Consider the following 14,133-nt stretch of genomic DNA (forward strand, 5'->3'; position numbering starts at 1 on the left):
CCCTGTTTATAAGCAATATGTGAACAAAGAGGAAATAGTTCCTTGAATCTGCTAAAAGTAGTAATTGCTTGGCAGATCTATATTTTAATGTTTTTCATGACTTTTATGCTAAATTTTGGAAATTACAAACAGAATTGATATAGAGATTTATGTTTTAAATCTACTTTTGACATTTAGTGGTTTTTTTGTTTATACTTATTAATGTTTTTTAAAATTTTTATTTTCTTGATTTTTTTATTCACTTTGACAATCTCTGTTTCTTATTATAGTTGATTGACAATGTTTCTTCAATTTCTGTTGTACAGCAAAGTGACCCAATCACACACAGTTCCCTATGCTGAATAGTAGGGCCCCATTGCCCACCCATTCTAAATAAAACAGTTTGGACCCAAAAACTCCATACTGCCCATCCTTCCCATTCCCTCCCCCCTCTCCCTTCCTCACTGGGAACCAAACTCTGCTCTCCTTGGCCATGATCTGTTTTGTTTTGTAGATAGGATCATCTCTGCCATATTTTATTTTATTTTATTTTGTCTTTTTGTCTTTTTAGGGCCACACTCGCAGCATATAGAGGTTCCCAGGCCAGGGGTCTAATTGGAGCTACAGCTGCCAGCCACAGCCACAGCCACAGCAACACAGGATCTGAGCCACGTCTGCGACCTACACCACAGCTCAGGGCAACGCTGGATCCTTAACCCTCTGAGCGAGGCCAGGGATCAAATCTGCAACCTCATGGTTCCTGGTCGGATTCGTTTCCACTGTGCCACCACAGGAACTCCTGTGCAATATTTTAGATTCAACAAATAAGTGATATCGTATGGTTATTTGTCATTTTCCTTCTGGCTTACCTTACTTAGTATGAGTATCTCTAGTTCTACCCATGTTGCTGCAAATGGCATTAGTTTATCTTTTTATGGCTGAGTAGTATTCCAAAAGTACATATGTACCATATCTTCTTAATTCATTCTTCTGTCAGTGGACATTTAGGTTGTTTCCATGTCTTGGCTATTGTGAATAGCACTGCGATGAATATAGGGGTGCATGTGTCTTTTTCAATGAAAGTTTTGTCTGGATGTATGCCCAGGAGTGGGATTGCTGGATCATATGGTAGTTCCATATTTAGTTTTCTGAGGTACTTCCACACTGTTTTCCATAGTAGTTGTACCAATTTACATTCCCGCCAATAGTGAAGGATGGTATCCTTTTCTCCACACCCTGTCCAGTATTTGTTATTTGTTGACTTGTTAATGATGGCCATTCTGACTGGTATGAGGTGGTACCTCATTGTAGTTTTTCTTTGTATTTCTCTAATAATTAGTGATGTTGAGCATTTTTTTCATGTGCCTATTGGCCATCCATATGTCTTTGGAGAATTTCCTATTTAGGTCTGCTGCCCATTTTTCTGTTGGGTTGTTTGTTTTTTTGTTGTTGTTGATTTGTTTGTATATTTTGGATATTAGGCCCTTGTCTGTTGTTTCATTTGCAAAGATTTTCTCCCATTCTGTGAGTTGTCTGTTCATTTTTTTAATAGTTTCCTTTGCTGTGTAAAAGATTTTGAGTTTAATCTGGTCCCATTGGTTTATTTGTGTCCTTATTGTCCTTATTGTAGGAGGTGGGTCAAACAAGATGTTGCTGTGATTTATGTCAAAGAGCATTCTGCTTATGTTTTTCTCTAGGAGTTTTATAGTATCTGGCCTTATATTTAGGTCTTTAATCCATTTTATTTTTGTGTAGAGTTTTAGATAGTGATGTGTTTTCATTCTTTTACATGTAGCTTTCCAGTTTTCCTAGTACCGCTTATTGAAGAGACTATCTTTCTTTCACTGTATGTTCTTGCCTCTTTTTTCATAGATTAGTTGACATTGGTGCTTGGGTTTATTTCTGGGCTTTCTATCCTGTCCACTGATCTATATTTCTGTTTTTGTGCCAGTACCATATTCTTTTGATAACTGTAGCTTTGTAGTATTGTCTGAAGTCAGGAGGCTGATTCCTCCATTTTTTTTTTTTTTTTTTTTTTTTCTTTTTCAGTATCGTTTGGTTATTTGGGATCTCTTGTGCTTCCATACAAATTTTCAAATATTCTGTTCTAGTTCTTGGAAGAATGTCCTTGGTGATTTGATAGGGATTGCATTGAATTCGTAGATTGACTTGGGTTGTAAAGTGGTTTTGACAGTATTGGTTCTTCCAATCCAAGAGCATGGTATATCTGCATCTCTTTGATTTCTTTCATCATCATATTATAGTTTTCATAGTATAGGTCTTTTGTCTCTTTAGGTAGGTTTATTCCTAGGTATTTTATTCTTTTTGATCTGATGGTAAATGGGATGGTTTCTCTGATTTCTCTTTCTGATCTTTCATTTTTAGTATATAGAAATGCAATTGATTTCTGTGGATTAATTTTGTAGCCTGCAACTATGCCAAATTCATTGATGAGTTCTAACAGTTTTCTGGTGTTATCTTTAGGGTTTTCTAGGTATAGTATCATGTCATCTGCAAACGGTGATAGTTTTACTTCTTTTCCAATTTGGATTCCTTTTATTTCTTTTTCTTCTGATTGCTGTGGCTAGGACTTCCAAGGTTGAATAATAGTGGTGAAAGTAGACATCCTTGTGAAAATGTTTTCAGTTTTTCACCATTGAGAATGATGTTAGCTGTGGGGTTTTCATATATTCTTTTTATTGTGTCAAGATAGGTTCCCTCTATACCCACATTTAGTTTTTTTTAAGTTAGCTAGAAGGAACATTATACTTCTGGCAATATTAAGGCTCTTAATAAACTTAAGCCCCAAATTTTAAAGGAGATGCTGCCTTATGGAGTTTCCATTTTGTCTCCATGGTAATGAATCCAAATAGTATCCATGAGGACGTGGGTTCAATCCCTGACCTCGCTCAGTGGGTTAAGGATCCCGCGTTACAGTGAGATGTGGTTTAAATCGCAGATGCAGCTCAGATCTGGCATTGTTCTGGCTGTGGCTGTGGCCAGCAGCCACAGCTCTAATTTAACCCCTAGTCTGAGAACTTCCATATGCTGTGAGTGCAGCCCTAAAAAGACAAAAAAAAAAAAAGTTATATAAAACTTGATTTCCCATTAAAATTTTAAAGCATCTCACCAAATATTTATAAAATATTTTATTTTTTTCTAGATTTCTATATGATTAAACTTGAGATTGATTTGATTTTTACCTAGAAGTATAGATCTTCTAGAGAACAAAATTAGATTAAAATATGAAGAACGATTAGTAATTGAAGTTTAAATTTTTTTCTTTGCTACGTGCTAACCTTAAACTTTGAAACTGTATGAACTGATTTAGTAAAGTTACTTTTTAATTAAAATCAGTATTTTTAAGGACCTGAATCTAAAGTAAACTTGAACATCTGCCAATGTAAGTGATTGGATTCCTTTGTAAATATAACCCCTGTACATGAGTCTCACATGCATGTTCCCATGACCCTATTTAGGAGGGCAGTTTCTGTACGGCAGTTGACAGGAGTACGGTGTGGGTCTGTGGAAGAGAAGGAAATGAATTGGTCACCAAAGATTATCCAAAGAGGTTGAGGATTGTGGTTTGCTCAGGAATATTAATTCAGGAGTTTAATAATTACAAACTTCAATACTTATACCTATAACTGGTTTCATCCTTTGTTTTCTTTCATTTTTGATTTTGCAAATTTAGAGAAATTCGTAGGAAAGGGGCTTAATGTTTTTATCTTCAGGTCTTTATTCTCGCATGCTTTTTCTGTCTCTCTCACACACCCTGTGTTCACACTAAACAAACTCTTAAAAAAGCATCTACTCTGGATAATAGAAATAGAGATGCAGTTTCTCTACAAATCATGTTTAATTCACCAATCCCACAGTGTAAACAAGTTAAGTTAAATAAGAAATCTAAATAAGAAACCAAACTCTCAACCACATAGAGAAATCAGTTTCATCACTTTTATTTTTTAATTTTTATTTATTTGTTTATTTTTGTCTTTTTAGGGCTGCACCCATGGCATATAGAAGTTCCCAGGCTAGGGGTTGAATTGGAGTTGCAGCTGCCAGCCTACACCAAAGCCACAACAATGCAGATCCAATCCTCGTCTGAAACCCACACCACAGCTCACAGCAATGCCGGATCCTTAACCCACTGAGTGAGGCCAGGGATCAAACCCACGTCCTCATGGATACTAGTCAGGTTCTTTACCGCTGAGCCACAACGGGAACTCACTAGTTCCATCACTTTTAATCATATTGTTCATATCTCTTCTTTGAAAGGTGACTTGCCTAATTGCAAAGAAATGGATATTCTAGGGCAATAGGTTTAAGTTTTATGCTATTACTCCTTTTTTGTTTCTTTTTAGTTTACTTTGAATAAAAGCATAACTTATTTCAGAGTTCTCATCGTGGCTCAACAGATTAAGAACCTGACTAGAATCTGTGAGGAAGAAAGTTGGGTCCTTGTCCTCACTTGGTGGGTTAAGGATTCAGTGTTGCCACAAGCTGTAGCATAGTTCCCAGATACAGCTCGGATACCACATTGCCATGGCTGTGGCACAGGCCTGCAGCTGTAACTCCATTTTGACCCCTAGCCTGGGAATTTCCATATGCCACAGGTGCAGCCCTAAAACAAACAAACAACTAACTTATTTCAATGAAATTATTTTTCCTTTAAATAAATGAAAGGATAGCTTTATCAAACATCCATCTATGATTTTCAAATAATCTTGGGGCCAAATTTCTCCATAAAAATCTCTTATCGTTAGTTTTATAAAGTAAGCAGTCTTAGACATTTAGGACTCAAAAATCCCAGACACTTCCAGTTTCTGGAAGAATATCCCAGACATTTCTAATTTCTGGTCCAGCATTATCACTCCATCCTAACAACAAAGAGCTGAACAAAGTGAAAAATCAACAACTCTTCTTAATTTCATCAAAGAAGTGAGGTCACAGGGCAAATTATTGCCCCCTCCCCCAAATTAGAGACAGGTTGATACAGAGAATCATAACAGCAACCTCAGGGGGAAGCAGTATGGAGGGTAGGAAAACCCAAACTGTAATTGACAAATTAGGTGGAGGCTCCAGGGGGAGCCCAGTCAGGGTGCTGGGGGACATGCCTTTGTGACCTTTACCTCCAAGGCCATCTGGCAGGGGGAGAGAAAAAGTAACCACTATGAAATACACCAGAGCATTCTGTTCTTAACAAGACCTGCCCTCAAGAGAAACAATTTTATCAGAGTATAACCTGTAGGGATTTTTATTAGCCTAATCAACCCCAAAGAAGAGAAAATACCCAACTCCAGCTTTCTCTGGCCATCCCATACAACCTAAGAGGGTGAAAAAAGAAAAAAACAAAAACAAAATCCTGAGAAGCACTTGTGAAGTTTCCAGCCCAGGGGGTCACAGGCTCACTGAAAGACTGAAGCCCAATCATAGGACTATAGAAGTTTTCTTCTCCCCTACAACTTAGCACCACATTACCACAGGTCCTTTTACCCAGGACATCGTGTTCACCTTTAAACAAAGATATATAGGATATAGTTATGGTTTAAAAAAAAAGTTTGAAAAGACAGAGAAAGTATTAGAACCAGATATGGCAAGGATGTTGAAATTATCAGACCATAAATTTAGAACCCTTATGACTAACATACTAAGGGCTGCAATGGAAAGGTAAACAACATGTAAGAACAGATGGGTAATATAAGCAGAGAGATGGAAATTCTAAGAATCAAAAAGAAATGCTAGAAAGTGAGAACATTATAACAAACAAATGGCTTCTATGGGTTCATTAGGAGACTATACACAGCTGAGTAAAGAGTCTCTGAGCTTGGGGATTTGTCAATAGAAACCTCCGAAACTGATAAGCAAAGAAAAAGAGGATTGAAAAGAAAAGGAAGAAATAGCCAAGAATGGTGGCACAACTACAAAAGTTGTAACATATATGTAATAGGAATACCAGAGGGAGAAGAAAGACAGAAAGGAACAGAAGAAATATTTGAAATAATCATAACTGAGAATTTCCCCCAAATTCACACTAGCAAACCTCAGATCCAGGAAGCTCAGAGAATGTGAAACAGAATAAACTTTAAAAAAAAAAAAAAAAAAGCTGTGTTTAGGAGTTTCCATTGTGGCTCAGTGGAAATAAATCGACTAGCATCCATGAGGATGAAGGTTTGATCCCTGCCCTTGCTCAGTGGGTTAAGGATACAGCATTGCCGTGAGCTGTGGTGTAGGTCACAGACTTAGCGTGGATCTGCATTGTTGTGGCTGTGGCATAGGCTGGTAGCTGCACCTCCAATCGACCCCTAGCCTGGGAACTTCCATATGCCTAGGTGTGGTCCTAAAAAACAAACAAAACAAAACAAAAAGCTATGTTTAGGCGTATTATACTAAAACTTTTTGGTACACTCTGACAATCTCTTTTAACTAGTTTATTTAGACCACTGACATTTAAAGTTATTATTGGTGTATCTGGAATATCTTCCATGTTTGTTAACTGTTTGATATTCACTGCCCTTGTTCTTTGTTTCTAATTTTGCCTTCCATTCATTTTTGCCTGTTTTGGTTTTAACTAATCATTTTATATACTTCCCTTTTCTCTTCTTTCTTAGCATATTAATCATACTTCCTTTTTTTTTTTTGGCCCTATAGTTTGCAAAATATGCTTACAACTACAGGTGTAGCCCTAAAACAAATAAATAAATAAACAAACAAAAAACCTTAAAAAATTTGTGGGATTCTGTGAAAGCAGTGCCTAGAGGGAAAATTGTAGCATTTGAATGCATATGTTAGAAGAAAGATCTAAAATCAGTCATCTAAGCTTCCACCTTAGGAAACTAGAAAAGAAACTACAACTAGAAGGAAACTTGAAAAGTAAATCCATGATATACAATCATTTTAATGTATTGTTGGATGTGGTTTGCTAGGATTTTGTTAAGGGTTTTTGCATCCATGCTCATCAGTGAAATTGGCCTGTGATTTTTTTTTTTTTTTTTTTTGTGGTATCTTTGTCTGGTTTTGGTGTCAGGGTGATGGTGGCCTCATGGAGTGAGTTTGGGAGTGTCCCTTCCTCTGCAATTTTTTGGGATAGTTTCAGAAGGATAGGTGTTAGCTCTTCTTTAAATGTTTGATAGAATTTACCTGTGAAGCCATCTGGACCTGGACTTTTGTTTGTTGGAAGTTTTTAAATCACAGTTTCAATTTCAGTACTTGTGATTGGTCCATTCATCTTTTCTATTTCATCTTTGTTTAGTCTTGGAAGATTGTACTTTTCTAAGAATTTGTCCATTTCTTCTAGGTTTTCCATTTTACTGGCATGTAGTAGTCTCTTATGATCCTTTGTATTTCTGTGATGTCCATTGTTATTTCTCCTTTTTCATTTCTAATTTTATTGAATTGAGTCCTCTCTCTTTTTTTCTTGATAAGTCTGGCTAAGGGTTTATCAATTTTGTTGATCTTTTCAAAGAACCAGCTTTTCATTTCATTTATCTTTTCTATGGTTTTCTTCATTTCTATTTCATTGATTTCTTCTCTGATCTTTATGATTTTTTTCCTTTTACTAACTTTAGGTCTTGTCTCTTCTCTCTCTAGCTCTGCTTTAGACATAAACAGATTGTTTATTTGAGCTTTTTCTTGTTTCCTGAGGTAGGCTTGTATTGCTATAAACTTTCCTCTTAGAACAGCTTTTGCTGCATCCCATAGGATTTGGAGTGTTGTACCTTTGTTTCATTTGCTTCTAGGTATTTTTTAATTTCCTCTTTGATTTCTTTAGTTATCCAATGGTTGTTTAATAGGATATTGTTTAGTCTCCATGTGTTTGTGTTTTTTGCAGATTTTTTTCTTGTTGTTGATTTCCAGTCGTATAGTGTTGTGGTCAGAAAAGATGCTTGGTATGATTTCAGTCTTCATAAAGTTACCGAGGCTTTATTTGTAGCCCAGGATGTGATCAATCTTAGAGAATGTTCCGTGTGCACTTGAGAAGAATGCGTATTCTGTTTCTTTTGGATGGAATGTCCTATAAATGTCTATTAAGTCCATCTGGTATAATGCTTCATTCAAGCCCTGTGTTTCCTTATTGATTTTCTGTCTGGATGATCTGTCCATTGCTGTAAGTGGGGTGTTAAAGTCCCCCACTATGATTGTGTTATCATTGATTTCTCCTTTTAAGGTTGTTAGCAGTTGCCTTATATATAGTGGTGATCCTGTGTTGGGTGCATAGATACTTAAAATTGTTATATCTTCTCTTTGAATGATCCTTTGATCATTATGTAGTGTCCATCCTTGTTTCTTAAAATATTCTTCATTTTAAACTCTGTTTTGTCTGTTATGAGTATTGCCCCTCCAGCTTTCTTTTGATTCCCATTTGCATGGAATATTTTCTTCCATCCTCTCACTTTCAATACATTAAAAGGATTGTACATCATGATCAAGTGGGTTTTATCCCAGGGATGCAAGGATTTGTCAATATCCACAAATCAATCAGTGTGATATACCACATTAACAAACTGAAGAATAAAAACCATATGGTCCTCTCAATAGATGCAGAAAAAGCCTTTGACAAAATCCAACACCCATTTCTGATAAAAAAAAAACCCTTCAGAAAGTGGGCATAGAGGGAACCTACCTCAACATAAAAAGCCCATATATGACAAACCCATAGCTAACGTCATTCTCAGTGATGAAAAGCTGAAAGAATTCCCATTGAGATCAACATAGTTTTGGAAGTCCTAGCCACAGCAGTCAGAGAAGTAAAAGAGATAAAAGGAATCCAAATTGGAAAGGAAGAAGTAAAACTATCACTATTTGCAGATGACATGATACTATACCTAGAGAATCATAGAGACTCTACCAAAAACTGTTAGAGCTCTTCAATGAATTTGGCAAAGTCACAGGATACAAAATTAGTACACAGAAATCGATGGCATTTCTATACACTAACAATGAAAGAGCAGAAAAAGAAATTAGGGAAGCTATCCCATTTACCATCACATCAAAAAATAATAAAATACTTAGGAATAAACCTACCTAAAGAGACAAAAGACCTGTACTCTGAAAACTATAAGATGCTTATGAAAGAAATGAAAGATGACACAAATAGATGGAAAGACATACCATGCTCTTGGATTGGAAGAGTCAATATTATCAAAATGACTGTACTACCCAGGGCAATCTACAGATTCAATGCAATCCCTATCAAATTACCAAGGACATTTTTCACAGAACTCAAACAAAATATTTTAAAGTTTGTTTGGAAGCACAAAAGACCCAGAATAGCCAGAGACATCCTGAACAAGGAAAATGGAGCTGCAGGAATCAGGCTCCCGGACTTTAGACTATACTACAAAGCAACAGTCATCAAAACCATGTGGTACTGGCACAAAGACAAATATAGATCAGTGGAACAGGATAGAAAGCCCAGAATTAAACCCACGCACCTATAGCCAACTGATCTATGACAAAGGAGGCAAGAATATACAGTGGAGAAAAGACAGCCTGTTCAATAATGGTGCTGGGAAAACTGGACAGCCACACAAGGAAAAGAATGAAATCAGAATGCTTCCTAACACCATACACAAAAATCAACTCCAAATGGATTAAAGACCTAGGTATAAGACCAGACACTATAAAACTCTTAGAGGAAAACATAGGCCAAGTGCTCTCTGACGTAAACAACAGTAACATCTTCTCAGATCCACTTCTTAGAGTAATGACAGTAAAAACAAAAATAAACAAATGGGACCTAATTAAACTTAAAAAGTTTCTGCACAGCAAAGAAAACCCTAAACAAAATGAAAAGACAACCCACAGAATGAGAGAAAATCTGCAAATGAATCAACTGACAAGGGATTAATCTCCAAAATTTATAAACACCTTCTGCAGCTCAATACCAAAGAAACAAACAACCCCATCAAAAAATGAGCCAAAGATATAAACAGATAGTTCTCCAAAGAAGACATATGGTTGGCCAAAAAAAAAAAAAAAAAAAAAAAAAACATGCAAAGATGTTCAACATCACTCATTATTAGAGAAATGCAAATCAAAACCACTCTGGGTACCACCTTACACCAGCCAGAATGGCCATCATCAAAAAGTCTACAAACAATAAATGCTGGAGAGGGTGTGGAGAAAAAAGGAACCCTATTACACTGTTGGTGGGAATGTAAACTGGTGAAACCATTGTGGAAAACAGTATGGAGATTCCTCAGAAAACTGAAAATAGAATTATCATTTGATCCAGCAATCCCAATTCTGGGCATCTATCCAGAGAAAACCATGACTTGAAAAGACACATGTACTCCAATGTTCGTTGCAACACTATATACAATAACCAAGACATGGAAACAACCTAAGTGTTCATCGACAGAGGAGTGAATAAGGAAGGTGTGGTACATATACACAATGGAATATTATTCAGCCATTAAAAGGAACGAAATAACAGCATTTGCAGCAACATGGATGGACCTAGAAATTATCATGCTAATTGAAGTCAGTCAGACAGTGAGACACCAACATCAAATGCTATCACTGACATGTGGAATCTAAAATAAGGACTCAGTGAACTTCTTTGCAGAACAGATACTGACTCACAGACTTTGAAAAACTTATGGTTTCCAAATGAGACAGATTGGGGGAGGGGGGATGCTCTGAGGGTTTGGGATGGAAATGCTATAAAATTTGGTTGTGATGATTGTTGTACACCTATAAACGTAATAAAACTCATTAAGTAATTTTTTAAAAGTTTAAAAAAAGGAAAGTAAATCCAAAGGAAGGAAAAGAAAAAAAAATAACAATTAGAGCAGATAATCAATAAAATTGAAAATAAGAAATAGAGAAAAATTTGAAACTAAAAGCTTGTTCTTTGAAAAGATCAGTATAATTCTTTGCCTCTATCTAGGCTAAGAAAAAAGGCACAGGTCAGTAATGTCAGAAATGAGAGAGAACTCATCACTTTTAATGTGATTAAAAGGATAATAAAGGGATACTATAAACAACTCTATGCCCACAAATCTGATAATTTAGAAGTGAGCTAGTTCTTTGAAAAATACAATCTACCAAAATGCATACAAGAAGAAATAAATAATCTGAATAAGAGTATATCGCTTAAAGAAACTGAATCAACAATTAATAAACTCCTCAAACTGAAAGTATCAGACTCAGGCGATTGCACTGATGAATTCTACCAAACGGTTCAGGAAGAAATTATCCTAATTTTCTACAGTCTCTTCTAGAAGACAGAAGCATAGGGAACCCTGCCAATTCATTTCGTGAGGCTAGTGTTACCCTCATACCAAAACTAAACATATCACAAGGAAAAAAAACTTTAGATCAATGTCTCTGATGAATGTGTTTGCAGGAAATCCTCAATTTATGGTAATTCTGAATATTAGTAAATAAAACTCAACAACATATAAACAGAATTATACTTAAAAACTGTATGGGATTTATCCTAGGTGTGAAAAGTTGGTTGACATTTGAAAATGAATTAATGTAATCCATCATATCAACAAATTAATGAGGAAAAACCACATGATCCTATCAATAGATATAGGAAAATCACTTGACAAAAATCCAATACTTATTTCATAATAAAGACTTTCAGTAAATTATAAATAGAGAGGAACTTTCTCAACTTGATAAAGAACATCAGTTAAAAATCTGGGAGTTTCCATTGTGGCACAATGGGTTCTGAGCCTGACTAGTATCTGCAAGGATGCGGGTTTGATCTGTGGCCTCACTCAGTGGGTTAAGGATCTGGTGTTGACATGAGGTGTCGTGTAGGTCGCAGACCTGGTGCAGATCCTGCATCGCTGTGGCCGTGGCAGGTAGCTGCAGCTCCAATTTGACCCCTAGCCTGGGACCTTCCCTATGCACAGGTGCAGCCCCCTTTTAAAAAGCAAAACAAAACAAAAAACAATAGCTGCAATCTGCAATCATACTTAATGGTGATAAAATAGAAGCTTTCCCTGTAAGATCAGGAACAAGACAAGGATGCCTTCTCTCACCACTTCTTCCCAATATTGTACTGGAAGTCCTAGCTAATACAGTAGGACAAGAAAAGGGTATAAAAGACATACAGACTGGGAAGGAAGAAATAAAACTGCCTTTGTTCTCAGACGACATGATTGTCTATATAGAAAATCCAAAGAATCAAGGAAGAAACTGCAGCAACTAAAAAGTGAGTATAAAAAGGTTGCAGGATACAAGGTTAATGTACAGAAGCCAATTTTTTGTCCTGTTTACCAACAATCAACAAATGGAATTTGAAATGAAAAAAATACATCATTTACATTAGTACTCCCCAAATTAAATGCCTTCATATAAATCTAACAAAATATGTACAATATCTACATGAAGAAAACTGTAAAACTCAAAAGAAATCAAAAAAGAACTAAAGAAATGTACTGATTTTCCAAATTCAGGAAAGACAATATTGTCAAGATGTTAGTTCATCTCAACTTGATCTATAGATTCAATGCAACTCCAATTAAAATCCTCACATGCTGTTTTATGGATGGCAGAAAATTCATCTGAAAGTTTATATAGAGATGCAAAAGACCAAGAACAGGCAACAGAATATTGAAAGAGAAAAATTAAAAATTGGAGAATTGACGCTACTTAACTGGAAGACTTACTGTAAACTTATAGTAATCAAGACAGTGTAATTTGGTGAACAGGAGGCAGATATATTAGTGGAACAGTAATAGAGAGCTCAGAAATAGTCAACTGATCTTTGACAAAGGAGGAAAGGCAACCCAGTGGAAGAAAGGTAGTAGACAGTCTTTCAACAAATGGTACTGAATCTACTGGACGTATGCATGCAAACAATCTAGAACTTATGCCCTTCATAAAAATTAACACAAAGTTATTTTGTGGTCATATACCTAAATGTAAAATGCAAAATTGTGAAACTCACAGAAGGTGACATAGGGGAAAATCTACATAACATTGGTTATGGTGATTACTTTTTAAATAAAACAGCAAAGACACAGTTCATGAAATATATAATTGACATACTGAACTTCTTTAGCATTAAAAACTTCCACTCTGTAAAAGACAATGTCAAGGGAATGAGCACACAAGCCACTAATTGGGAGAATATGTTTACAAAAGGCACATCTGATAAAGAACTATCCAAAATATACAGAGAACTTTTAAAATTCAGCAGTAAGAAAACAGACTACCTTATTTTAAATGAGCAAAAGACCTTAAGAGGCACCTCACTGAAGAAAATATGCAGATGGCATATAAGCATATCAAAGTATTCTCAACATCATATGTCATCAGGGAATTGCAAATTAAAACAATAAAATACCGCTAGACACCCATTAAAATGGCCAAAATCCAAATCACTGACACCAAATGCTGGTGCTGATGTGGAGCAGCAGACACTCTAATTCATGCTGCTAAGAATACAAACTAGTACAGCCAATTCAGAGGACAGTTTGACAGTTTCCCAACAAAACTAAATATACTCTTAACCATATGATCCAACAATCACTCTCCTTGGTATCATTGACACAAGCTGAAAATGTATGCCCACAAACCCCTACATGCTGATGTTTATAGCAGCCTTGTTCATAACTGCCAAATTTTTGGAGGGTGCTAACCCTTACCCTATTTGTCAGTATCATACTCCTGTTATTTTTTCCAAACTTTACATCATCTCATAAACTTTTTTGGTTAATAGTATTTTGTTGAATTATAATCAACCTACCACGAAGTGCGCAGATCTGAAGTGTACAGCTCAATGAATTCAGACAAATTCTTTTGTGGCTGAATAATATATATGCGCTTATAAACTATATATATATACTACTAATGGTATATATGTATCTACCATTTTTTAAATCCATCTCTTGAACATTTAAGTATTTTTTTGTATCTTGGCCTTTGTAAATAATACTGCTATGAACATGGAGATGCATACATATTTTTGAATTGGAGCTTTTATTTTCTTTAGGAAAATACTCAAAAGGGAATTACTATATGGTAGTTCTATTTTTAATTTTTTGAGGAACCTCCATTCTGTTTTCCATAATGGCTACATCAATGTACATTTCCACAAATAGTGCACAAGCTTTCCTTTTTCTCTACATCCTCACCTACACTTGTTATTTCTTGTCTTTTTTATACAGGTGTGAGGTGTTACCTCAT

The 14,133-nt window shown here is 35.8% G+C and overlaps 1 protein-coding gene across 2 annotated transcripts in view; it reads left to right on the forward strand.

The window, feature by feature from the left end:
- Nucleotides 1-14,133, forward strand: part of SLC9B1 (solute carrier family 9 member B1) — an 82,595-nt gene that overhangs the window by 30,027 nt on the left and 38,435 nt on the right. The window lies entirely within an intron of this gene.

Source organism: Sus scrofa, chromosome 8, assembly GCF_000003025.6.
Source record: "Sus scrofa isolate TJ Tabasco breed Duroc chromosome 8, Sscrofa11.1, whole genome shotgun sequence".
Lineage (NCBI taxonomy): Eukaryota > Metazoa > Chordata > Mammalia > Artiodactyla > Suidae > Sus > Sus scrofa.